The 27,624-nt window shown below is 49.4% G+C and overlaps 1 pseudogene; it reads right to left on the minus strand.

Moving 5' to 3' along the window:
* Positions 1 to 197: 197 nt before the first annotated feature.
* Positions 198 to 26,967, minus strand: LOC141998046 (uncharacterized; annotated as a pseudogene).
* Between the last annotated feature and the right edge of the window lie 657 nt (positions 26,968 to 27,624).

Below are 27,624 nucleotides of genomic sequence, written 5' to 3' on the forward strand. Positions count from 1 at the left end.
AAAAGATCATTATACACAGAGACATGCATAGAGTCCTTAGCTCAGTTTCATTGTACAGCTGATGCTTTAGAATTGCAAAGAGTCCTTTACAGAATCATTTCATCAAGTTCTAGTCCAATGTCCAATTTCAATGTCAGGGCGGTCCAGATGGGACTGAAGATCTCCGTCTTCCGATTCACCCCCCCCCCCCCCCCCCCGTATACAGGTTAGGCAGATCAGAGAAGAAAGGATCATCTTTGCAGCGTCACGACAGCACACAGTCCTTGCCTGAACAACAGGCTTTTGAAGTAACCTTCTATTTCCTAAAGATCACTGGTAATTAATTACATGGATTAACATCAGGTGATTCTCCATAAAGCCGTTCATAGACAGTTTATGACAAACTTTCAGGAGACAAACAGTGACATTATTACAACCAAGTTTTATCTAAATGTTAATATTCCCTTTTGATCTCTGAATTCACAGAATACAGCCCTAGACAGGAACCGTTTATTTCCACTGTTAACCTCTAACAAGATATAGCTAAACAAAGACTCCTTCAGTTACCATCTTCTTCCATGTCTTTAACAATACACGTTTACCTTTTGAAGCTCTAGTTTATCTAACGATGACACACTTTTCTAACATGTCTCTAAAGGTTGACTCTAGGTCAATTACATGCAATTTCCTTAATACCTTCTGTCCCCGTGTCAGAGAAGTTTAGATCCTGTGTGGATTCTCTCATGTTTAATGAGGTGTGATCTCTGTGTGAAATTTCCCCATGGTCCAAGCACTTGTGGGGTCTCTCTCCTGTGTGGACTGACTGATGTCTAACAAGGTCTGACATGCGTGTGAAACTTTTCCCACAGTCTAAACACTTATGGGGTCTCTCTCCTGTGTGGGTTGCCTGATGTTTAACAAGGACTGACCTCCGTGTGAAACTTTTTCCACAGTCTAAACACTTGTGGGGTCTCTCTCCTGTGTGGATTCTCTCATGATTAATAAGGTCTGACCTCCATGTGAAACTTATCCCACAGTCCACGCACTTGTGGGGTCTCTCCCCTGTGTGGATTCTCTGATGATTAACAAGGACTGACCTCCGACTGAAACTTTTCCCACAATCCAAGCACTTATGGGGTCTCTCTCCTGTGTGGATTGCCTGATGATTAACAAGGACTGATTTCCAGCTGAAACTTTTCCCACAGTCTAAGCACTTATGGGGTCTCTCTCCTGTGTGGCTTAGCTGATGTCTAATTAGTTCTGACTTCCAAATGAAAGATTTCCCGCACTCGAGGCATTGAGAGGGTTTCTCTCTTCTGTGGCTTCTCCCATGGTTATTCAGGGCTGAGCGATTATTGAAGCTTTCCCCACAGTCCACGCATTGAAGTGGTTTCTCTCCAATATGGATTGTCTGATGTGATCTCAGAATGAATCCTTCCCCATAACTGAGGCATTCATAGGGTTTGTCTTCCTTGGAAATTGTCTGCTGGGTTATGGGATCCTTGTCTCCTCCCCCACATTTAATAAATTCATCCACTTTCTTCCTTGGGTGGTTTCCCTGCAGCCTCTCTGACCTGTGCCAATTTCCCCAGGCTTCTCCCTGTTGCCAGCATTGGGAAAAATTCCCTTCAGCTCTTTGCACAGAGGTCCCCTGTGGTTCCACTTCCCCGGGAACCTCCTCATGATCATTCTCCTCCTTGTTTTCACTCACTCGCTCATCACCTGCCAGGAAAGAGACAATTCAGACAGGAGTCATTGTCCTGGGGAGAAAGAAGAATAGTACCGAGGGAAAACGCGACACACTACAGTTGCGAATAGTGAGCAATTGGATTTTGCCTCCACATCCCACACAAACACTCACAGGGAAGGAGAGACAGGAAGGAAACTCCTGCAGCTAACAGGACAGGTCGAAAGCCGTGAGCAATATCTGCTGACTACAGTGCTGCCCTGGGTGACATGAGGAAGAACTGAGGGTGCTTACTCACAACACATTTTAAGGATTCTCAACTTTTTCTTCATTCCCCAGATGATTTCAGTGTCAGTCCTCACCTGTGCGGGCCCCTCTCAGGCTCTCTCTTTCCTCGCAGGCCTGGAGATCCGGGACCCACGGCTCTTCCCCTCGTTCCAGGCGGGAGATGAGCTCAGGTTTGGGAAGGGAGAATCCTGTGCGGGGGGGAAGGAAAATCGGACCAGATCAGGGTGCGTGGAGGATTGAGAGCGCGTCTGTCACGAAGGACATTCTGTGAGCGGAACCTGTCCCTGTGCTCTGCTGGGGAACATGGAACCCAAGAGGACGGGAACATGGTCGCTGAGCCCCCTTGGGAGAGGCAGACGTCTGGGGAGGTGAGGAGAATTTTTACACTCTCACTAGGTGTTCCCAGGATCTGCGCAGTGTAGGGGCCTTGCTAATGCACACAGCTCTGGTGTTAAACCCCTGCCTATTTCTAAGCCTTCCCAACAGCTGGAGCTATTCCCAAGAAGGGAGTTAAACAAGGATTGTGTGTGTGAATGGGATCAATACAGAAAGGACAACGAATGATTTCTGCCCCTTTGAAAGCTAGAGGGGTGGGGATGAGCTAGCATGTCCATTAAGTTCTGACACCATGTCTCACTGGAGAGGGCATGGAGATGCAAGTCTCTTGCACAGGGCAACTGTTCATTATGCAAAACATTCCCCTCTGATCTAACTGACGAGGGAAGAACCTGACGAGATTCATACATACAAACTCAATGGCTTCTAATAACCAAGGGGACGGGAATCCCTTACCCAGCGAGGTCACCGTCTTGTAGTTCTCCTGCATGATATCCCTGTAGAGGGCTCTCTGAGCGGGGTCCAGCAGAGCCCCCTGCCCCTGGGTGAAATACACAGCCACCTCCTCGAAGGTCACCAGCATCTGAAACAACAAGAGTCCCCCAATCAACAGCTGCTGCCCCAGCCACAATCCTGCTATTCACAGGAAAGGAAAATAAAAAGTGAAGCTCTGGGAGGGCCAGAGTAGAAGAATCCCACCCCCACCCTGCTCAAAGCAGCCAGGAGGCTTCAGGCGGTGGGGAGGTGAGAGCTCCCTGTCCCCCCAGCATACGGAGCAGGGCAGGGTCTTCTAATTTCCCACACGCCTGCCAGCCACAGGCTGAGACGGGAAGCAGAGCTCTGAGCCGGGGACGGGGACAGGAACCCTAAGAGCTTGCCTTCTTATTTCCCAGCAGCCTCTGGTTAGTGGGGTCAGGCTCCAGCCCTGTTGCAGGGGGGTTGTGTCCTGTTTTTGAAATGGGCGAATGTCCCTCCCTCCCCATCACCAATAGTCCTACTCAGAAAATCAGCAGGTTTCTCACACCCTGTCTTCTCCCTGCCTCTCCCTCCCCCTGCCCAGCAACTCCCTGAAAATCCCCTACCTGAGCTGGCTCCATCACAGCCATTTCCCTTCCCTGTCTCCTGGAAGACGGGACGATCTGGAGCAAAACGTGGATGTGATTCCTCAGTCTGTCGGGGCGAGAGGGGCGATGGGGGAGGTTACAGAAGGGGCTTCAGTCCATGTCACACCCTGATTCCCCCCAGGCTCTTTAGACCCTCCCAGTAACAGCATCTCTAAGCCAAATGCTAGAAAAAGAGCAGAATCAAAGGGGCCATTTTGAGGGATTGCCCCCCATTGCAGTGTAGACCCCTCTCCCTTAGCAACAGCCAGAGCCCTCTGGTGGCAACACCTGAAGAATGAGCTGCCCTGGACTCCCCCGGCAGCCTCCAGGGACAGGCAGGCGGAGGCTGATCCCATTGGCCCATCTGCACTCACCCCCTGCCAGAGTCAGCAGTGACTCCGGTCTGACTCCGGTTTGGCTGAGGTCTAAAACCTGCCTGGAAATCAGACCAAGACCAAGGGCAGCCCTGAACACTCAGGAATCAGAGCCCCAAAGATCATGAGTTTGTCTCTTTTTAAAAAAATCCAGTGGAAGCTGGGAGCAGTGTGTGTGCGGGAAGGGAGGGGGTTGCCCGTGGATATTTCCCTTGTAACTAGGCTCTGCCAGGGAAATGTAACTTAGACAGACAGCATTGTCTGTTACCCCTGTCGTACATGAGGATGTAGGGGCGGCCCTAGACTAGCTGCCAGCAACTGGTGCCCTGGGCGAACCATGCAATCGGCGCCCCCACCCCCAAACGCCCACGGCAGATCTAGGTTGAGGTTTTTGGTAAACTGGGAAACATTTTGCCCCTTTTTTCCTTTTAACATTTTTATGCGTTTTCTTTTAAACAGAGGCTTAATTATTCGGTTTGTCCTTCTGTCCAACTAATGTTTCTGAGATCAGATAAAACAGAGACACGAAATTTTCAGAATAGATTTGTACATGACAGCTAGATGATATTTCATTCTGATTTCAAATAAAAATGTATTAAAAATGTTAATTATAATTTTTATTATTACAAATCCAAAATCATCCATTACGCAATCCTGCTTTAACTGCCATTTCCACCACATCCAATATAGAAAGAAGTAAGAAAACTCTTCAATGAACTTTAACCTGTATTTACAAAACACTCTGAAGAAGAAACACTCTGTGCTCTTAAAACATGACTTTTCGTGCTTTAAGATTTGAAAATTCAGACACTAGTTCTTTTAGCCTTGGTCTAAACTGGAGGGGGAGTGGGGACTCGATGTAAGGTACGCAACTTCAGCTACGGGAATACCTCGATCGACTTACCACGGCATCTTCATGGCGTGGGGTCAACTGCTGCCGCTCCCCCGTCGACTCCACTTCCACCTCTCGTGGCGGTGGAGCAGCGGAGTCGACGGCAGAGCGATCGGGGATTGATTTATCGCGACTAGACTAGACGCGATAAATTGACCCCCGATAGAGCGATCACTACCCATAGACATACCCTTAGAAACAGTTTTCCAGCTATTTCATGCTCTATAGACATTGTTGAAAGTCCAGCAAGTCTCTCTTGCACCATATTTAATGGAGATTTTTTTTTATCAATTTTAACTTTGAGAAGCTACATTCCCCACTACCTACGGAAACTGGCAAAATTAAAAGAATGCGTAGAGCTATAAAGATGTTTGGAAAACTGTCTGAGAGTTTATTTTCGTAAACAAAGTTCAGTACTTCTTCAGGAGTGGAATGTTTCCTATGTCCTCTTGAAAAATCCTGAAGCTCACTACACAAATCTGTAGCATCAATGTCTTTTGAATTTTCATGAGTCAATGCCGACTCCAGTTTTATACAAAATTCTCTTATCTGTTTTGCTGTTTTCTTTTGCAAGCTGTGGATATCATATAGAAAGCCAAATACTGACTCTAGCTGCTGCATCTGTTGAAATATTTCGTCAACCGAGCGAATAGAAGTATCAAGGACTGTGAAGTAGAAATTCACTTTGAATGTTTGTTTTGGGTTCTGAATGGGTGTGTCTCGTCCTTCATACGAAAACTGCTGTTTCTTTTGCCAAATGCGAACTGGCTCTGGTTCAAATTCTGTCAGAAAGTCTATTTCTTCCGCAAGCTTGAGAGAATTTACCAGTGTTCTTTCGAACCCTTCATCATTTCTGAATTCCTCCAGAATATTTTTAGTTTTCTGCAGTTTTTGATAGCAGAGTGTATGTTCAGGTTCTTTTCCTGAAGCTGCTTACTACTGAGGTTAATCTCGAAAAGGATATTATACAACAAAATAAGTGAAGTCACAAATCTGAACTTGGAAAGGCCATTTGCAAGAGAATCTGCATCTGAATGGGCCGTGTTGCCAGATGATCCAGTAAAGGTAGTATCATCACAAATTTCAATTAGGGCATCATAAATGTTTCCAAATTCATAGCGAAGAGGCTTCAAAGCATCAATGCGACTCTCCCATCTTGTCTGACTAAGTGGTTTCACAGTTAGAGAATTCACATGGCGAGTCAGAATATACCAACGGCATGTTGAGCCTGAGAAAAAACACATAAACACATTGCACCAGGTCCAAGAAACTGCTTGCCTCCAAACAGCATCTAGCAGCAACATTGACAACCAATTTCAGAGAATGCGTGCTGCAAGGAACGAAAAAGGCCCTAGGACTGATTTCCATTATTCTCCTTTGCACACCATTGTCTTTACCCGTCATATTACTCCCATTTTCATAGCCTTGGCCACGTAAGTTTTCAACAGATAATGACATTGTTTCAAGCTCTTGTAGAATCGTTTCAGTCATAAATGCTCCAGTCGTCTCCTTCAGTGGTACGAAACCGCAAAAATGTTCCTTTATGAGCACTTCAACATTATCTTCATCTGCAGACTTTTCCATGTCCACAAAACAAATGATCATCGTCATTTGTTCAACATGACTCACATCGGGTGTACAGTCCAATATTATTGCAAAGTATTTTGCAGAATGGGCAGCTTCTACAATTTTCTTTTTAATGGCATTTGCTAGGATTTGAATCAGTTCATTCTGCATATTTTTTCCTAAGTAATGAACCTGTGTTTCATGATCAGTTATTTTACGTAGATGCTCCTTCATGACTGATCAAACAAAGCTAGGTATTCAACACATTTTAAAAAGTTTCCATTACCTGGAGTTATAATTTTTCATTTCTACCGTGGCTGCAGAATGCTAAATTTTGCCCACTGAGAAATCTCACTAAAGCAATGAGACGCTCTAATATTTGTTGCCAATATTCTTCTTTTTCCTTGATCACACATAAATTTTCTTCATCGATAGTTTTTCCTTTTTTCAATCATAATTCAAGTTCTTTCCAATTGTGAAAACATTGCAAATGTTCTGTACTTCTTTCATGTGAAGAGAGAATTGAAGGTATGTTTTTCCAGTCCTTCGAACCATTCTCAATAAGTGACAGGTTTCAGAGTAGCAGCCGTGTTAGTCTGTATTCGCAAAAAGAAAAGGAGTACTTGTGGCACCTTAGAAACTAAATAAATCTGTTAGTCTCTAAGGTGCCACAAGTCCTCCTTTTCTTTTTTTAGTAAGTGGTGTACCAATTGCTTGATTTCTAAACAACTTGCAGCAAACGCAAAACACAGAGTCCTTCGGCACTGAATATTGTAACCAGTTTTGATGAATTTCTTCCCCCTTAATGAGTTTCCTCTTGTAATGCTGAGCAGAGAATTTTCTTTTATTTCCATCCTTACGGAAGGGAAATTCATGAACTTGTTCGGATCCATGTTCCACGAGAATTTGCCGCACCCAGTCATCACATGTGCGCAATGAAACTGGCTCCCCATACTGTAAATTGTTTGTAACTTCCTCATCCTTTCTTCCTTCTATTTCATTTATTTCAATTTCTGCATGTCTCTCTGAAGGTGAATAAATTTTCTCCACTTCCATATCAGTCTGATGCTGTGAGCTGCCTTCATCTAGAAGTAAGTTTCCGTCATCTTGATGTTCCAAACTGCTTTCATGCGGATGTGAACTAACCTCCTCTCCAAGTAAAAGTCCTTCACCCGGATGCTGTGAACTGCTTCCATCTTTATTTGGATTAAAGTCAAGATATTTCTGGAAGGATCCCTGCTGTTTTGCTTGGTCCTTTTCCATCTCAGCCTTTCGTTTCCAATACTCAGCTCCTGAGGGTTTTCTTTTTCCTCTTTCCGCCATGGGACATTTGAATATTGTTATGTACTGTGCTCCCCACTGCAAGCATGATAGCGTTAAGGATGGCTGACACACCCGCCACATGGTTGGCGATTTAAACCACATTGCAGCCATCCCAACACGTCTTTTCACTGCTTAAAGGTTCAGTGATTAGTAACATAACTCACTTACCTATTAAAACAGTTAGTTACAGCATTTACATGTACATGGAAACAAAATGACCTTTTTTGACGTTATAACCCAACACTCGTTTGGAAAGTAATCCCCTTCCTCATGGTTACCCGCTTGGAGGGTGACGTCATGACTTTCGTAGTTTATTAAGCATTAACACTGTTACTTTTCTTTTATGGACCTTATTTATTACATGTGAACCAGTTATAACAAAAAAAAGTTCATAATTATACAGCTCGATAATAACGCTAAGGTTTAACAACGCTTAAAGATACTCACATTTTGGATTTATAATGCTGAAAGACGTCATTCTTTATTCTTTGGCACCAAGAAACACAATTTTCCACAGTATTCGCTCAATTCTTAACCATCTACCTGTGACATGTTAAAACGACCGTTTGACATGTATCAACTCGCGATATCTCCGCTCTACATGAATTTCCGGCTATGCGACCTTGATGTATATTCCAGTTAGGTGTCACTAACATTGCAGCTCTTGCGGCTGGCGGAAGTGTTTCATTGTGGCTGAGTTATTGCTTATCAAAATTGCGGAGTGGGTCATCCTGACCCTATATCGCAAATTGGAAAAAAAAATTGCTAAAATATTAATTATTTTTGCAGTAAATAAAATATTTGACATTAATAAATTCTCAGAAATGTAGAGAAATGAATTATAATTCATATTCCCTCCGTACACGAACAGGAATTGAAATAATGACATCTTTGTTATTTTATTTGTATTTTTTTCATCTTTTTCGGGGTTTTTTAATTTTTTTTTATTTTATTTTTTCCCTCAAATTTGGTGCTCCATTTAACTTGGCACCCTAGATGACCGCCTAGTTCGCCTATATGGATGGGCCGCCCCTGTGAGGATGGTCATGTCGGTGAGTCTGTGAGTGTGATGCTCACAAAGGTGTGAGGCAAAGTCTGGCAGGTGTAACAAAAATATACTAAGCTCACTTCACACATTGTCATGCTGTGTCTCAGCACAGGGCTGATCTTGCTCCAAAGCATCCAGAAGTAGGGTGGGGCAGTTACCAGACATGCTCTGTATTTGTTTCCAAAGCTGCATCGGATGTTTTCATTGGGCACATGGCACCTGTCATGGCCACTCCTTCTTTACTCACCTAAGAGCTGAGGCCATCAGAGGTTGGAGGGGAGATAGGTGTTTAGGACACTCACAGTCTCCATGCTCTGGAACGGCTCTGAATGAAGCCAGGCAGGACTCTGGTGCAGTGTGTCTCCCTCAGGGCACACTCTCACCAGGGCAAGAGATCAAAGGAGTCTTTATAGTTCTCTCGCATGGGACAAGAGTGCCGCCATTTGGTCTGTGTTCCTTACAAAGGGGATCACCGAGCAGCCAGGCCAACACCCTCTGTGCTCACAGCAGGACCTACCGTGACACTATCCGGCCTTCTTCCTCCTGCTCATGAAGGGTGTCCTGTCCTTTGCAGGAGAGAGAAGAGGAGCGAGATCACCTTACATTTCCACCTCAACCCATGTACTGAAATTCTGTCAGACCAAAGCTGATACGTGGGAAATATCCTAATGGTGTTTCTACACAAGGGAACATTCAGGGAAGATGAGACGATCGCCCCACTGCTTCTCTTTGGACTTGCAAAATCACATGTGGGTTACACCTGGACTATACAATACTTGAAAAATATTCAAGAAGTGATCAAAGACCTGATCATTTATAGTGTTGGGGGGGAAGGTCTCCTGCAGTGGTCTGCAGCCGTCCTGACCGCCAAAGTCAAAATTAAGGCCACCTGACTTCTGAATGAGAGCATCCACACAGGGGTTTAAAGCTCTGGAATTCATGTGGATTAACTTCACACCTTTATCATCAGACCATGCAGACAAGCCCTGAAGAAGTAAAGGGAAGGGAATAAGAGAAATTGGTTAGGGGGGCTAGGGTAGACTCTGCTAATCCTTTTACTTTTAAAAGATTTAATTTGTTTTCCATGACACCCCCACAAATGGGTGCAGACATTCAGATGCAGCACCTGGCACAGGAGCAGGAGACACACAATCAGCATCAGAGTTTTCAGCCCATGAACAATAACGGGTCATTTAACATCAGAGTCAAATGCATAGTCTGTGTCTAGAAGAAAATGGGTGTTATTCACATGGGGTACCTATCCTGCATTACCTAGCCCTCTGTGAAAATATAAAGGAAAGGGTGAGGCCAGCACACTGTGTCCCCCGGCCTGACCAATGCAATGGACACATAGAACAATTCATTTTAAAAATTCTTTGACTTTGGCCGTACAAACCAGTAAACGTGTCAAAACGAAGAACATCCCTGAAATGGATCACAACAAAAATGGTAAAACATAGGCCATTAGAAGCATAAACAATGTGGTAGAAAAATCCACATCTAAGGCCTGACTATTTACAGTGCTGGGGGGAAGATCTCCTGCACTTGTCTGTGGTTGCCCTGACTGCCACTGTCGAAATTAAGGCCAGCTTACTTCTGAATGAGAGCGTCCACACAGGGGTTTGAAGCCCTGGGATTTATTTGCATTAACTTTACACTGTTAGCATCAGACCATGCAGACAAGCTGTGAGGAAATAAAGGAAAGGGAATGTGGGAAATTGGTGGTGGTGGGAGAGCGCTAATTCTTTAGTTTTAAATGTTTTCATTTCTTTTCCATGACGCCCCCACAAACAGGCGCAGACATTCAGAGGCAGTGCTTGGCAAAGGAACAGGAGTAGTAGCCACCCAATCCGGATCAGAGTTTTCAGGCCATGAACAATAATGGGTCATTTACCATCGGAATCAGCGGTAGAGTCTGTGTCCATAAGAAAATGGGCGTATTTACCATGGTGCAATTAACCCGCATTAGCTAGCCCACTGCGAAAACATAAAGGAAAGGGTGAGGTCAGCATGGTGTCCCCTGGGCTGAACAATGCAAAGGAGAAGAAGAGCAATTCCTTTTAAAAATTATTTGACTTGGGCCGTACAAATCAGTACACATGCCAGAAGGAAGGACATCCCTGAAATGGATCAACCCAAAAAACGTAGCATCCATAAAAGGCTGGGAACTTAAATAGGCCATTAGAAGTACAAACAATGTGGTAGAAAAATCCACATCGATGATGCAATAAATGAAGTCAGAGAAAAGTCAAGTGGGTACTTCCGAGGGTGCAGGATGGAGGGTTACTTACGGAAATAAGGTTTTAAAATCAATTTTCAATTGCAAGTGGGGGAGGGGAATCACATGTTCCCAGAAGTATAAAATGGCATCAAATGTTACAGGATTGTACAACCATTCTAGAGGTATGGACCCTTTGGAAGGGGTAGCAGTAAACCTATGTAGCTAGTACACCCCAAAGGCTCAGACACAAAAAGGTAATAAAAGAAAAACCTCTTTCTTTCTTTCTTTCTTTCTTTCTTTCTTTCTTTCTTTCTTTCAATTCTAGACTGTTCGGTTCATAACCCATGGGGTTTGAATTCTTGGGGTTGTCAATCTGTCTTGGGGGTTCATATCTATGCTTAATAAAAAAAAATACCACAGAAAGTTCCTTTTGAGAAGCCCTGTATAGGAGACACTCTAAGGCCCTTAAGGAGAGATTTTTAAAAGGATTTCGGCCACTAGTGGAATATTACAAAGTATCTAGGTGCCTTTAACCTTGAAACTTCTGGCCATTAGTGAATATTTGGGAACCAAGTTCTGTACATAAATAGGACATGGGATAAAGCGCTAGGGTGCTGGATAGAGAGACAAAGTAACAATTGGCTAAAGCAAAGGAAATTGAAGGAGTTTTCAGACCAGCCCATGAAATCAGTCAGCACTGAACTCAATTTACAACATTGCAATAGAAACAGGAACTGTTCCATGTCACCCTGAGATGTGATCACAACTATTAATATTTCCCATGATTATATGCCATTAAAATAGGAATACCATGGCAGAATGATGTCCCTCCGCACAATGCTAATGAAGTTTAGGATGAAGAGCTCAGAGTAATAAAAAGAATATTTTCAGAAGGAACTAATGTAAAGGAGTGGAACTGCCCAGACTGGATTCCAAGGGGAGTCAAACTCAGGGGAACTGGGACAGGGGCTAGGACACACGGATGAAGCGCTGGGCGGCTTTACGCAGACACAGAAACTGAGACCCGGATTCTTTTAAACACTCAAAGCAGGTGTGACAGTGAGATCTGTGCGGGGGTGGGGGGGGGGAGGTCTGTAAATATTTCACTGGATCAAGTCCCCTCTAGCAGCTCAGTAACATCTTATGGCGGGGAGAGCGCCCCTGTCCCCGCACTACGATGCACTGGGCCTAAGGACACGGCCCTGGGAGATGGGTGCTAAAATCCTAGGAAAGGGGGGAGGAAAGCCCCAATGCCCCCCATTTTTGCAACCACTGCAGCTGGCTCAGCCCATCTGGGGGAACTTTTATCCCCTCTGCAGCCCCTTTCCTGGGTTTCCCGCTCCGGCCTACCCGGCGGGGCCTGTAGCCCGGTTCTTCCCCCTCAGTCCCCCCCACGTCACTTTCCCAGCAAGGCCCGGGCTGGCTCCCCCCGCCCCGCGCACGCCGGGAGCTGGCGGCAGCTTTCCCGGGCCCGGGGCAGGGAATCGCAGCCAGCTCCGCGGGGAGCAGCCCGGGGCCAAACCCGCCCCCTGCAGCCCGGGGGTGACGGGGGGGGCGGGTCTCTCTTACCTTCCCTCCGAGCGGGGCCCCCCTGGGGCAGGGGCCGGGCCGGGAAGGGGCCCTGGCCGGGCTGGGGGCTCTGCCCTGGGAGAGGCTCCCGGGGAGCAGCGGGCAGGGCCCGGCTGGAGGTTCCCCTCTCCCGGCTGCAGCCCGGGCTCCGGGCTCCCAGCACCAGCCGCCGGGGCTCGGGGATCTCGCCGGGAGCCTGGGAGCCAGAGTCCCCGCAGCGGCTGCGAGTCACTTCCTGGGCCGGGCCTGAGCCCCGCGATCGCTCCCCCCAGAGCCGCCCCCCAGCCGCTCCTGGGTCCTACAGATCAACCTGCCTCCCTGCAGCATCTCTGGTCTCATGTTACCAGCACTAGGGTGACCAGACAGCCAGTGTGAAAAATCAGGACAGGGGAGGGGGTAATAGGCACCTATATAAGAGAAAGCCCCAAATAGCGGGACTGTCCCTCTACAATTGGGACATCTGGTCACCCGACCTGCACTGGTGCAAAAGTTGGAGCTGTCTGGGCGGGCTGAGCCAGAGTTGTGGGAAAGAGAAGCAAAAGGAGAAAGAGCAGGAGTAAGGGGGGAAGGAAAATGATGCCAGAGGGGAAGGGTGACAGCAGAAACCCACTCTCATATCCACCAGGGTGCGGAGCCGGCCTTAGGGCCTTTTCCCTTGGCCCCCGTGGGCTCCCCCTCCTGCACCCCTTTGCCACTCACCCTTGACCCCTCCTGCACCCTAACCCCTACATTTTGCCATCTTCATCCCAACCTCTCCACAGTGTCACCTTCACCCTAACCCCTGCACTTCCCTCCCCACTGTGCCCCCAACCCCAGCCCTGCACTGCCCATGTGCCTGCCACACCGCCGCCCTGCCCAGGTCCCCCCACCCCCTTATGCCCAGCAACCCCCATGCCCAATGGCCCCTCACCCAGAGATCTCCACCCCCGATCCCTATGCCCAGTGGCCTCCCACCCACAGACTCCCTGCACTGCCCAGCACCCCCTCACAGCCCCCCACAACTGTCCAGCATGCCATATTCCCGAGGGTTTTCAGCACCAAAAAAATTAAAAATTCTGTGCACAATATTTTAAAATTCTGCCAATTTTATTTGTCAATACATACATGTGGAGGCTCCAGAATGGCAGTGGCAAGCATTGGCCCCTGGCTGCATGGAGGTGGGAGATTACCCTGCAGCCTTCCCCTTCCCCTCCTAGGAGAGGGACTTGGCAGTGAGATACCTCTGTGTATGTCAAAAGGCCACAGGGAAGCGATTTACGAGATGGTTGGCATGTCAGCCAGGATCCAAAATCCCTGTGAATGACTAAAAAGAAACAGTTGATACCAATGGCTGAGTCCAGCCCTCATCCAGGCCCTTGTCTGCCAGGGTTCTGGGCCATCACTTCCCAAATGGCCTTTCATTCTCCCGAGAATGGAACATTTCCCTCCAAGCCTGAAAAGCACAGCGGTGCTTGGGATGCACAGTGGAATAAGAAAAGGAATTCTCTTTAGGCACCAGTCCTTTTTTTCTTCCCTGATTTACACCAGGCTTGTCTACACCATGCCGACTTTTAGTGACAAGGCTGTGTCGATGCAGCTTTGTCGCTAAAAGCCGGCGTGTGTAAATGCTCTTTGTCGGCACTTTTGCTGACAAAATACTTCCAGCCTCACGAGCGGCTTTCGCTGTGTTGGCTGGAGTGTGTTTCAACATGAGTGCATGATTTGCATTTTGGCAACCGAAGCGAGAACTGAAAGGTGAATTGGTCAAAAAGAACTGTTTATCAAAAAGCAATTTTGTTATGTCCTTGGGAAAAAATGAAGAATTGGCAAAAAAGGAAATAACACCAATGGGACTGCTTTAAAAATGTCTAAGAATTGGAGGAAATGGCACCGCTTGGATCATGGCGGCCTGCCCTGGACTGTCTCCTTGGAGTTGCAGATGAAGGCCCAGGACAACAGAGACTCCTCCTCCTCCTCATAATAAAGGGTTCCACAATCTCATAGACCTTCCAAAGAGAATTTGATAAGGTGGGTAGCTAGTATCCAATCGATCACTGCTCCGGATGGCTGCCAATTACCCTTGGTAATTTATTGTCCCAACCTTTGCCGGTTTCTTGCACCACTTTGCGTAGGGCTTGCTTGATAATCTGATCCATCCTTTCTACTGTCCCTGACGATTGAGGATGGTAGGGGATATGTAGTTGTTGCTTTACTCCTAAAGCTTTTAATATTTTTTTAATTACTTTTCCTACAAAATGTGCTCCATCATCTGAACCAATTACTTCTGGAGTCCCATATCTACTAAACAGTACTTTCCACAACTTCTTGGCAGTGGTCTCTGCAGTACGATTCCTGGTGGGAATTGCCTCCACCCAGCCAGAAAAGGAATCTATTAGCACTAATAAATACTGATTCCCTCTTTGGATTTTAATATAATCAACCTGTATTCTACTCCATGGCCCTACAATTCTTTGGTGCCGCAAGGGTCCCAAATTCGGTGGTCTATTCCCGGCTGCTGCACATCTTATGCAGTTTTTAACCAAATTTTCTACGTCCTCTCGCACCTTCAGCTGTATTCCAATCTATTTTTACCTTAAAAGAGAGTATTTTCTATTCCTTGGTGGGCCATAGAGTAACACAGGTTAATGATCTCTTCTCTTTGAAGTTTGTCAGGTACCCACTTTACCTCTCCTGTTTTCTTGCATAAACCCCCTTTCATACTCCAGGTTCCCCATCTTTAGGTTCGGCCTCCTGTTTTATGTTGTGAGCTCTAGTAATTAACATAACCCCCAAAGGTTCCTTTTTTGCTAATTTAGCTAAAGCATCCACTTTAACATTCTGATATTTTTCATCCCCTTCTTCTTTTTGATGACTTTTAATATGTCTTACCTTTAATTTTCCCAGGTGTTCTTTCAACCAATCATAGATAAATTTCCAGTTTTCCTTTTGGACCAAATTTCCACCCTCAGCTGTTTACCAATGGTTCTTTTTCCAAATCCAGTGTAACAGTCCCTGTACCCCAAAATCTGAATCCATATACAGACACTCCCCGGGTTACGCAAGACCTCACTTACAGAAATTCGCACTTATGGAAAAAGTTCCGTAAGCTAGAAATAGGATTTTTGAGTTCTGGTAATTTTTGCATAACGTACCGATATACGTTTCCGACTTACGCAAAATTCGAGTTACACAAGGCTTTCCCCGGTGCAGACAATGGAATTCTGCTGGTGACCTGGCTACAGCCTCTCAGAAAGGGAGATTAACTAGAATGATGGAAAAAACACTTCCATTAATGCAGGATACATTTGAGGGGGGAGGGATAACTCAGTGGTTTGAGCATTGGCCTGCTAAACCCAGCGTTGTGAGTTCAATCCTTGAGGGGGCCATTTAGGGATCTGCAGCAAAAATTGGGGATTGGTCCTGCTTTGAGCAGGGGGTTGGACTAGATGACCTCCTGAGGTCCCTTCCAACCCTGATATTCTATCTACACTATGGCACTTCAGCAACACAGCTGTAGCACTGTAGTGTAGACATACCATTATTCTTCCTGAGACCTGGTCTACACCTACAACATAGGTCAGCTTAGCTGCATTGCACTGAAAACTTTCACACCCTGTGTGAGGTAGTTAGGTCGATCTAACCCCTGAGGTAGACGCAGAGAGGTCAAGGGAAGAATTCTTTGTTGCCCTAGCTAGTGCCTCTCCTAGAGGTGGATTTAGTGCACTGACTGTAAAACCCTTCTACCGATGTAGGAAGTGTCTATGCTAGTCACTCATTTCTACTGAATATTGGGATGGATGCACACTCCCGAGTCCCTGGGTCTCCTTCTCCCAGGCTCCCGGCTCATGCGGAGCTTCCAGCTTCTTCCCAAAATGCCAAATCCCAGTTAACTAATTCAGTGTCCCTGCCACCCCACATCCACCTGTCTCCAGCCCCACATTAATTCTGCCCCCCAACCCCACATCACTTCTGACCCCAACCCCCCCACCAATTGTGACCCCACAGCCCCCACATCTGCCCCTCAGGGCCCCTTTTCCCCTCCTGCACCCCCAGAAGTTTTTCACCCTCCCCTCCCATTCCTGGTGCTGCAGGGAGGGAGTGGGGAGGAGCTTCCAGGGGTCACTGAGCTAAGAGGCCAGAGGGTTGGGTAGACAGGAGTCCTCCAGGCCTTAGGGGCTAGGATAACTTGGCTAGAGAAACCCATTTTTCCATTCCCAGTGGGCTGTTCCCCCCCATGTCTCAGTGGCACTGTCTGACCCAGGATCCCCAGAGTCCTCCTGGCTCATAGGGGAAAGTGGCAAACAGGCTGCACAGTCCCTGGGGCAGTGATGAGATCGGTTTCTCTACCTCACTCACTCAATGCTCTCCATGGTTTGGCCGTCCAGACAGTGCAGAGTTGAGACTGGAAGCAAACTCCAGGGTCATGGAGACGGCTATGGGTGTGTGAGGCTAGAGAGGCTGCTCTCATGGCTCCCAGTGAGCTATTCCCCTGCCCCTCCCCTGCGTGTCGCAGGGACACAGTCTGAGCCTGTCCCACCTGGAGCCAGGGTCAGATTCTCTCCCCAAGAACGGAGCCCGACGGGAAAGTGAAGATCGGGGCCTTGTCACCAGCACCGATAAATGTCACCTGCCCCCGGTCACAGTCCAGACAAACACGGATCCTGCTGGGGGCCCGGCTCAGGGGCAGGGAGGTCACAGGGGAGGTGAGAGCCCAGAACTGACCCTCCCACCACCCACAGCCCAGATCCCTCGCTCAGGGCTACGGATGATCTCTCCCTTCCTACCCACAGACTCTCTGGCCACCCCCCACAGCCCAGTATCGCCCACAGCCCAGTATCGCCCACCTACCTCCACCTCCCAACCCCGAGGTGAATCCCTCACAGCCGAGCACACAGAGCTCAGAGTCAAATTTCACAGGGTTGCTGGGCAGTTGCTGCGGTGTGTGTTCCCATCTCACACTTTTCTCATCCTCAGACAGGACGAGGTGGGATGAGCCGTGTCTGGATCCAGAGTCACATTTGCTGGAGAGAGAGAATCAGAGCGGTAGGGGCAGAGCTCGGCCCTGGGGGAGGCTGGGACCATTTCTCACACTCCCCCGCAGCCCCGTCCTGCCTGGGACAGGCCTGGATCGCAGGGAGCTGCCTCTGTCCTGGGTACCTGAGACTGAGCAGAGATATCACTGTAGTTCCTCAGTGTATTTCTCATTTGCTTCCAGAAGCTTCAGCTCCCAGCTCCCTCTGCTGGGGCTGCTCCATTCCCAGGGGCAGAGACACAGCCAGGAAGGTGTCAGAAGCTTTTATTGAGGAGGGACCAGAGGAGGCAGGTACCAGCTCTGTATCCCAGAGGGAAGCTCCCTTCCCTAAAGGCGGCCTCCACTCCCAGGCCGGGGAACAGAGATGAAGGTGCAGCACTGGGGAAGAGCTGCTTAAAACCCAAGAGTAGGAGGTGGCATTGGGTGGGGTAGCCCCATCCCCAGCCTAGAGAGAAAGGAGGAGCTGGCAGGATCAGAGGGAGAGCATCACCCCAGTCCAGGAAGCAGGGAGCAGCTCCAATGGGAGAGCCCAGCCCTGCCCAGAGGAAAGGCAGGATGTTGGAGAAGAGCAATGGGGAGACCCCCTGCACCGGGGTGAAGCAGAGGGATGTGTCAGCCCTCAGGGCAGAGAGCTCTGTTCGGGTGCTGCTCAGGGAGTGTTTCTGTTCGTTAGCGTGGGCATGAACTCAGCATTCAGGTTGGTGTCAGGATTGTTTGTGTGATGTCATCCTGGGATCTCCCCAGGTGTTCCGGACCCTTGGTAGAAGTTGGGGGTGGGGCACGAGGTCCCTCCACCTATGGCCCCGCCCACTCCGTGGCCCTGCCCCGTTACTCCTCTTCCCGCCAAGCCCCTGACCCCTGGCCACCCTTGGAGCCTTGGCTGCCGGGGAGAACCCTTGACCCTCCACCTGCCCTGGGTGGGTATCTGGGGGGCCTGAGAGCAGTCCCTGCCCCATGTCCCAACTCCCCGGAGTGCACCACTCCAGGGCAGGTGGAGGGTTCAGGGCTCCCCAGTGCTGCTCAGGTTCGCTGGATGGGAGCCCGGCTCTGGCTTCTGGCCTGGCCAGGGGGCAGGGCCTCAGGGGAAGTGGAGCAGGGTTGGGGCCACAGAGAGGGGCCAACACTGGGAAGAGGCTTCAGTCTCACCCTATCTGTGTGCTCCTAGTGGTTGTCCTCTTTTTCTCTCCAGTGCAGACGGCAGAGTGTCTGGAGGGGGAAAGGATAAGAGAGATGAGATTTCAGGCTTCATATTTATAACAGCGTCCCCACTCTGAACTCCTAGAACTGTGTTTTCATCATGGCACAGAAACAGACAGAGACATACTCAGGTATTTAATGTAAAAAGGTCTGAAACCTCTCTCCTCTCTCATTCAGGCATCTCCCAGCAACGGAACCAACGTTCTTTTGAACTCCCAACTTGTCAAAAGACATGAAATTGTGTAAAAGATCCTTGGGTCCTGATTCTGTCATCTCAGATCTGCTTAGGCTTCATCAGGGGAAGTTTGAGTCGCAAGACTGAGGTCCCAATTATGCTGGTACACCCTGAAGGTGATATTGGACATTGGACTGTGAACTATTTCTGAAAGAACTCTTTACAGCTAGAAAGCTCCCCATCTCTGCTATGGATCTGAACCTCGATGAATCAAACTCATGTCTGTATGTGCATTCATCTTTTAACCATACTCTCTCTCTCTTTTGTTAGTTTAGTTTAGTTCATAAGAAATGGCTGTAGTGTGTATTTGGGTAAGATCTGAAACTTCCGTTAACCTGGGAGGGGACGTGTCCGATTCTTTGGGATTGCTAGAACCTTTTCTTTTATAGGATGAAATAAGATTTTCAGAAATCATCATACCTGACATAAAGGAAATGTTGCCTTAAGTGACCTTGTTATTAAGTGATGTGTTCATAAGTTGCTATGTAGGACAAAGAGATGTTTTGACCACACAATGTGCTTCAAGACAGCAGGCACCCAAAATGTACCGCTCAGGAGCAGTGAGCAAAGTCCAAAAAATCCCATGTGGTGAAAAGGGTCAAAGTGACCCGTGCACATCAGTGTGTAACAACTTGTAAGGAACGAATCAGAAATGAGGATAACTTGAAAATAGCTTGGACAGCAAAAGTCCTAAAGATACTTCCAATGCATAACACACAAAGATGACTGGAAAAGAACAATTAAATATATAATCTGGATGCGTATAACACGTCAGACATTGTAAAGGGTAGTTGGAGCACCATGGGAGAAATACATCATGACCTGCCTTTGCCCCAGAAGAAGGTAGGTGGGCAGCATTTCTTTCAGTATGTCTGTCATTTCTTACTTGAATAGTGGTTGTAATAGCAAGGCATGCTTTTGGAACAAATAAGGGGTTGAATTAATCAGTCTGAGGGTCTTGGATCCTAAGGGTGTGGCATTCTCACCCAAGAGCATAGGTGTGTGCATCACACTTCATTAGAGTGTGCACCCAGGGAATGTCTGTCTTTTTTTTTTAAAGGCGAACATTTATTGAATACTCAATCATAAAGGACAGTATTTTTATTCATCAAACAAACTAAAACTTAACTAAACTTAATTTTTTTTAACTTAACACCTAAATCAGGGATCGGCAACCTTTCAGAAGTGGTGTGCCGAATCTTCGTTTATTCAGTTTAATTTAAGGTTTCGCGTGCCAGTAATGCATTTTAATGTTTTTGAGAAGGTCTCTCTCTCTAAGTCTGTATATTATATAACTAAACTATTGTTGTATTGTACAGTAAACAAGGTTTTCAAAATGTTTAAGAAGCTTCATTTAAAATTAAATTAAAATGCTGATCTTATGCCACCGGCCCGCTCAGCCCGTTGCCGGCCTGGGGTTCCGTTCACCTAGGCCGGCAGCGGGCTGAGTGGGGCCTGCGGCCGGGACCCCGGCTGGCAAGGGGCCGGCAGCCAGAACCCCAGACCAGCAGCGGGCTGAGCAGGGCCAGCGGCCAGGATCCCAAACCAGCAGCGGGCTGAGCAGCTCAGCCCGCTGCTGGTTTGGGGTTCCGTCCGCCGGCTCCTGCCAGCCGGGGTCCTGGCTACCGGTCCCACTCAGCCCCACTGCCAGTCTGGGGTCCCGGCCCTGCCCACATAGAGTGGGTACCTACCTTCTCCCTGGTTCTAGCCATTCTCTTCATCTCTCTCTGCACTGAACTGAGGGTGGGGGTGCACTGAGCACAGGGCTGGGGGTGAAACAGGGTGGGGGCTGGGGTGCAGGGTCTGGCCAGGAGCTAGAATGAGGGAGGGGGGTCAGGGTTGGGGTAGGAGGTTTGGGTGTGGAGCGCTTACCTGGGCAGCTCCCATTTGGTGCGAGGAGTGCAGGTGGGAATGTGGGGGACGGGGGGTGGTGCAGGAGCTCCCGTTTGGTGCTCAGGGTGGGGGTGGGAATGTGGGGGGTGCATGAGTCAGGGTATGGGGTGTGGGGTGGCTGGGTATGTGTGGAGGGTGCAGGAGTCAGGGCTGGAGTCATGGAGGTGTGGGGGGTGCAGGAGTCAGGGCAGGGGGCTGGAGGTGTGGGGGGGTGCAGAAGTCAGGGCATGGGGTGTGGGGGGGTGGCAGAGTCAGGGCTGGGTGTGTGGGGGGTGTGTGCAGGGCTCAGGGTAGAGGGCTGTGAGGGGGGTGCAGGGGGCAGGGCAGAGGGCTGGGGGTGTGGGGGGGTGCAGGGGTCAGGGCAGAGGGCTGGGAGGGTGTTGGGTATGTGTGGGGGGTGCAGGAGTCAGGGCAGGGGGCTGGGGGTGTGTGAGGGGGGTGCAGGAGTCAGGGCATGGGGTGTGAGGGTGTGTGTGCAGGGCTCAGGGTAGAGGGCTGTGGGGGGGGGTGCAGGGGTCAGGGCAGAGGGCTGGGGGGGTGGGGAGGTGCAGGGGTCAGGGCAGAGGGCCAGGAGGGTGTTGGGGGTTGGGTATGTGTGGGGGGTGCTGAAGTCAGGGCTGGGGTCGTGGGGGGGTGCAGGGGTCAGGGCAGGGGGCGGGGGGTCTGGGCTCGGCTCGTGGGGGTGCTCCCAGCCCCCTGCCCTGAGCGGCTCATAAGAGGGGGCTGGAGGGGATATGCCCTGATTCCACCCCCCTTCCCCAAGGTCCCGTCCCTGCCTCTTCTCCGCCTTCTCCCCGGAGCAGCGAGGGCACTGCAGCTCCACTTTTCCCTCTCCCCCTCCCCTGGGCCATCAGCTGATCGGGGTCAGGGAGGGAGAGAAGGCGGGGCAGAAACGCAGCACGCTGGGGGGGAGAGGCAGGGGAGGGGGAGCTTGGCTGTTGGTGGAGCCTGCCCGGCAGGGCCAAGCCTCTGCCCCCTGCCCCCACGGGAACGGGGCAGGGCGGACAAGAGTGGGTCGGGCAGGAGCGGGACCCCGGCAGGCAGCAGCTTGCCATTAAAAATCGGCGTGCCTGGTGCAGGTTGCCGACCCCTGCATTAGGGTGTGCCCCCCGGGCACACCCAGCACACCCTGTACGCACGCCTGTGTCCAACAGTTAAATAGAAGCATCATCTAATTGTGAATCAATGGGCCAGAGCCCCTCTCCACCCACAGTCTCAGCGGCTCAACCCAATTTCCATTCCTAGATCCCTTCTAGGTACCTTTGAACTTCCTCAGAGCCTCCAATAGTGCAATAGTTTTCAGGGAGAAATCGCTGACTCGCTCTTCCAGTTGAGGAGAAACCTCCTCTGGCTGCTGGAACTTCCCCTTCTCCCACCGGGAGAGAAACAATTTCCCGAGATTATATTTCATTTAGTGACCCATGATAAGTGCTTACTACTGAGTCGCTGCTCTAATGGGCCTGGAGTTCGAATTCCTCAAATTCTCCCAACTGTAGTAATCTGTCCCCTAGGAACTAGATGGAGACACCAACTCCACCCTCCCCAGCTCATTCCACACAGGTCTCCAAACAGTCCTCAGGTGGGAAAGGCTCTTGATTGCTGCTGCCCAGGGCTGAATGGTAACCAGGGCCCCAGCAGTGAAAGGCCCATATTCCATCCCCACTATCCTGAGGCAGCCAGTCCCTCGGGGAGGTGACATCTCCGGAAAACACTTGAGGTCAGTCCTTCCCACTGAATGGAGAATTCCAGAGTCTTCTACACAAGGTTGAGAACCTCAGGATTCAGATGTAGCAGCCGTGTTAGTCTGTATTCGCAAAAAAAAAAGGAGTATTTGTGGCACCTTAGAGACTAACAAATTTATTTGAGCATAAGCTTTCGTGAGCTACAGCTCACTTCATCAGATGCATTCAGTGGAAAATACCTCAGGATGAAGCTGATCAGAGAGATTTGTAAGGAGAATGTGACCTTCCCCACACATTTTGCTGTGGAGCCCGGGGGAGATGTGGTGCTAACATCACCATCAAGCTCTTTCCCAGTGTTGTGAAGTGTGAGGGGGAGGGAGAGAGAGCCACGTACCTGCTCAAGGTGCTTCTGACATCCCAGAAGGGAGAGGGAAGGAAAGGGGCAGGGAGAGGGGGAGAGAGAGAGGAAAAAGAAAAGAGTACTCGTGGCACCTTAGCTCACGAAAGCTTATGCTCTAATAAATTGGTTAGTCTCTAAGGTGCCACAAGTCCTCCTGTTCTTTTTACGGACACAGACTAACACGGCTGCTACTCTGAAACCTGTCATTATGCAAGAGAGAGGAAAGAATCTCAGTCCCATTGGATATACACAGGGGACACTGGAGAAGGGATTTTGCAAATATGGGGAAGAGAGGCCCTGCCCTGGCCCCAGGGCCATGGAGTCCCTGAGCTAATGGGGCTTTTCCATCTCTACTATCTCTGTGTCTGTAACTCTGCAGTGACCAATAGTCATTCACACGTCAGCAATGGACACGCCGAGTTACAGTGAGATCTCCGATTGCTGGACTCCAGTGCTTATGATTCAGGAGCCCTCCCTTCCTGGTGTGGGGATCTGGACTGTTTCTAACCACAGGTGCTGGCTTCTAATTGTCCCTGGGGGTGCTCAGTCCCAGGCCCCGCCCTCACTCCAACCCTTCCCCAATGCCACACCCCTGCCCTCCCTCTTCCCAGCCCCGCTCCGCCCCCACCCAGCCTCTTTCTGCCCCCTCCCTGGTGCGCACCCCATCCCCACTCCTCCCTCCCCCTCCCAATGCCTCCTGCACATCATGGAACAGCGAGGCAGGTGGGAAGCGCTGGGAGGGCGGGGGAGGAGTTGATCGGCGGGCAGGAGGCGCTGGGGCAGAGGGGGGGAGCTGGCTGCCAATGGGTGCTCAGCACCCACTAATTTTTTTCCATGGGTGCGCTAGCCCTTAAGCACCCCCGGAGTCAGTGCCTCTGTTTCTCCCTCAGTCTGACCTGCAGGAATTCACTCGCTGGCTTCTGACACTTCCCCTCCAGCTCACTGATCAGCTCACTGAGGCGGGAAATCTGCTCGGAGAGTTGACTGACATTTTCTTTCTGGATCCTCACAATCTCCTTGTCCAGTTTCTCCAGCAGGAGTCGCTCTTGTTCCTCCAGGAGCTGCCGCAGTTGCTGAAATTCAGACACAATCTTCTGCCTCTCGGTTTGTGTTTGTTTCTGTATGAAAATAGGGCAAGGGCTGATCAGGAACATGGATGGAGCCCGGGGTCTTTTCATGGAGCATTGAGTGTGCAGGAGGGAGAACTTCATTGAAACTCCTAAGATTTCTGACGTTTGACTCTACCCTAGAGAGAGGATTTTCTCACAACTTCCCCTTCGGCCCCGATATCTCTGAAAGGGACGTTTCCATGCGTGTCATGGTCAGCACATTCTGTTATTTATGGTCTCTGGAAATTCAGACCCAGAGCAGCAGGAGCCAGGACTCAGCATTACACTGACAGAGACGCCAGGGGAGAAACAAGAAACAAACATGTTAATGCACGAAATGACCAGACACAGCGGACAGCACTTCACGGGGACATTCAGTTCACTTGGGGAGGATTTCTGGGAGAGCCACAAGGGCTAGACATTAACTTATCAGCTGAAATGGAAGCTTAGGGCTTGTCTACATATGAATCTAACCCAGCAATCCATGATCAGGTAGAAACACACACAAGCCCATGTTCCCCAAGGCCACACAGGAGTCTGCCTCCAAACAGACCTCCCACGGCCAGTCCCTGCTGGTTAATAACAACAGGCACCTTACCAGATACTCCCGGCTATTCCCCTGTCCAGTCGCTTTCAATCCCAGGAGCTTTTCTCTCTCTTCCCTCAGAATCTTCAATTGGGCCTGGATTTTTTCCTAAAGAAACAGAAATTATTTGGGAGCTTTTATTTGAATGGTTGAGAGGGGTGTGGAGCTTTTTGTTTTTCCATCCAAAACCCAAGATGACTGTTGGTCCTAATCACTTTGTGACATCAGGGCCACCAAGGAGATGAAACCTTCTCCATGCAGACTGGGAGCATGTCATACTCAGACTTGTTACCAATTCAGGTTCAGTCTTTTCAGTAATTAGAGAGAGATCTCAATTATAACCAAGCTTTACTGGTATTTGTGGATTGATTAGTGGTACAGCACATAACAGGGCACTTGAGTCACATGGGGTTGAATCAATAAACCTGTTTTTGAGAAGGTTTAACGAACAAAGTGATACAAATCCTAGGAGCTCTGAATCTCTGGGGACGGCACTGGTTGGGCAGAGCTGGTCCAAGCACCAGGGCAAAGCCCATGAGACGTCAGGAGGCCACTCGTCTGGTTTGAAGCTGCGTGGTCCCAGTTTGGTGGAGCCCTATCCCTGTCCGGCAGGGACCCAGCACTGGACGTGGCTTTGTCCGGTGAAAAAGAGAGAGGAGGAGACCGAGGATGCAGGGAGACACCAGTGGGGGTGGGGGTAGGGGTCTGGACAGCACTTCCATGCAGAATGATGCCGGTGGGGGTGCGCTGACAAAGGTGGTGTGGGCCCACGCAGGCTGACCGATTCAGGTGTGGGAGGGCCCATGCAGGCAGGCGTCGGGATGTCCTGTGTTCTGGGGATGCCTCAGTGGCCCCCCTAATTAGACAGGCAGATTTGTATAAAGAACGGTTGGGGTTTGCCCCAGTGCTGCCCTAAACCCTTTCCGTGGCAATGCCCCCTGGGCAGGTCCCCACGGTCCCATTGCCTGGTAAAGATCCCGGAAGCAGTGGATTCTGGGAGATTTCAAAAGGCTGCCTGGTGGGACTCATGGAACCACTTTGGCTGATCCTTGCCCACGTACACAACGGAACAGGTCAGACTGGCACCGGTCAGCTCCAGCCTGGGGTTAGTTTGTCTACAAGCCAGTCTAATCCCAATGGGACTTGGCATGGACCTGAGCTGTGTGGAGCCATTTTGTGTGTGGACTGAAGGTGCTCGGGGTCCCACACAGTGTTTAGCCCGGTGATGTCCTCTAGTGCAGGCCGGCAGCAGCTGAGTTTAACGCTTCCTGGAGGAATACAGGAGTTCAAAATCCCAGTGGGAAACCTGCTCTCCCTGCTGGGCCTGGGGCTTTTATCAAGGAATTTTTTCCTTCTACTGTCCGCACTTCATCACTGCTCAGTGCTGCTGGGGCATGAGGAGGCAGCATATCCTAGTGGTTAGGGCACTGGACTTGGTCTTGGAAAAATGGGGGTTTATACCCAGCTCTGACACTGACCTACTGAGTGACCTTGGACAAATCACTTCCCCTCTTTGTGCCTTAGTGTCCCTCCCACCTTTTGTCTCTCTTGTCCAGTTACACTGTAAATGGCTCAGGGCAGGGATTGTCCCTCACTGGGTTTTGTGCAGGGCACCCTACACTCAAGGTCAGATCTCATCTGGGGTTTGTAGGGGCTGCTGGGACGCAAATAACCATAATAAACACTGTGATACAATCAGTAATAACAGCCACAGCTTGTAGCTCCCCCTTCTCCAGCCTAAAGGCAGCACTCTCACATAGACTGGCCTGCCGCTCCTGTGAGTCAAACGTCATTTGTCATTTAATAGCTTCCGGTCTGCAGAGAGTTCCTTTATTGTACTGGTGGGAGCTGGGTTTGAAAAGGATTCAGCTGCTCAGAGAAAACTTTCCCACGTCAGACAATTTTAAAATCTTCATCTCTTGCCTTTCCTGCCAGGCTGAAGTCTCATTAATTTGTACGGCATCTTTCATGGAATGAAGGCTACACACAGCTGAATGACACAGTTACACCTGTCTTGGGCAACTTGTGATGCCATTTCCTTGTAATTAAAATCCAAAGTTATTCCCATTAGACTGGAAAAAAACTCGGTACCTTGTACTCTTGAGCAGCTTCCTGTATGGGAACCACCATGTGCGCATTTGATCCTCTTCACAGAACAGTTTCAGAGCCTCCTGGTGTTCCCCACACACCCCGCCCCCTCCTGCTCCCTTCGCTGCCTGGAAACTCAGACGCTTGGCAATTTCTACCATGTTTCCCAGCTGCACGTTGGGCCTGAGGTTTCTCTGTTGCACAGTTTCTCTGCACTGAGGGCAGGAGGCGGCTGTGTCGGGTCCCTCCCAGCACTGGGCGATGCAGGCTCGGCAGAGATTGTGCCCACACTCCAGAGTGACAGGGTCTGTGAAATACTCCAGACAGACGGGACATGTCGCTTCCTCCTGGAGACTTTCGACGGGACTCTCTGCAGCCATGGCTCCCTCCGGGCAGTGGGACCGGCTTTGTTTCCATTTCCTGAGTTCACACTATGCCCCACCTGCAGCAGCAAGGGGTGTTTCCCTTCTGGAATTGACTCAGGCTGTTTGTTCAGGGGGAAGGGGCCCACCATGGAGGTTGTGGTGAAAAATGTACCACTAGGGCTCTGGTCCTGAAATCAGCCCCTGTGCTGATGGGGCGGTTCACTGAGGCATCCCCCTGTGAGGATGAGCCTGGAGGAGCAGCGTCTGTGTGTCTAGGAAGTGATAGTCAGACTTGGTGGAATTCTTCTTTTTATATAATATACAATTTTGACAGATAATGTTTATTTTAAACAATTTTTATACTTATTGATTTAAACGTTCACAGTTGCACAAAAATCTGGGTTTCAGCATTTCATTCCAATTGTTATCAATTACAATTTTCACAGCTGTGGGAAATTATGGGAGGATCAGACAATATTTTGGTCAGACCAGAACTATTTAATGACACTGGACAATGAGATTCAAAAAGTTAAAGCTTTATAACCTTTAAAATTGTCTGTGAGCAGGTAAAACTCCCCCAGCAGCTCCCCTTGTGAGTGCAATAACCCAATTCCTCCCCCTCCACCACATGGACAGAGGGCGAGAGTCCATCTCATGGCGGCTCAGGAGCTG

The sequence above is a fragment of the Natator depressus genome, chromosome 14, assembly GCF_965152275.1.
Source record: "Natator depressus isolate rNatDep1 chromosome 14, rNatDep2.hap1, whole genome shotgun sequence".
NCBI classification, from domain to species: domain Eukaryota; kingdom Metazoa; phylum Chordata; order Testudines; family Cheloniidae; genus Natator; species Natator depressus.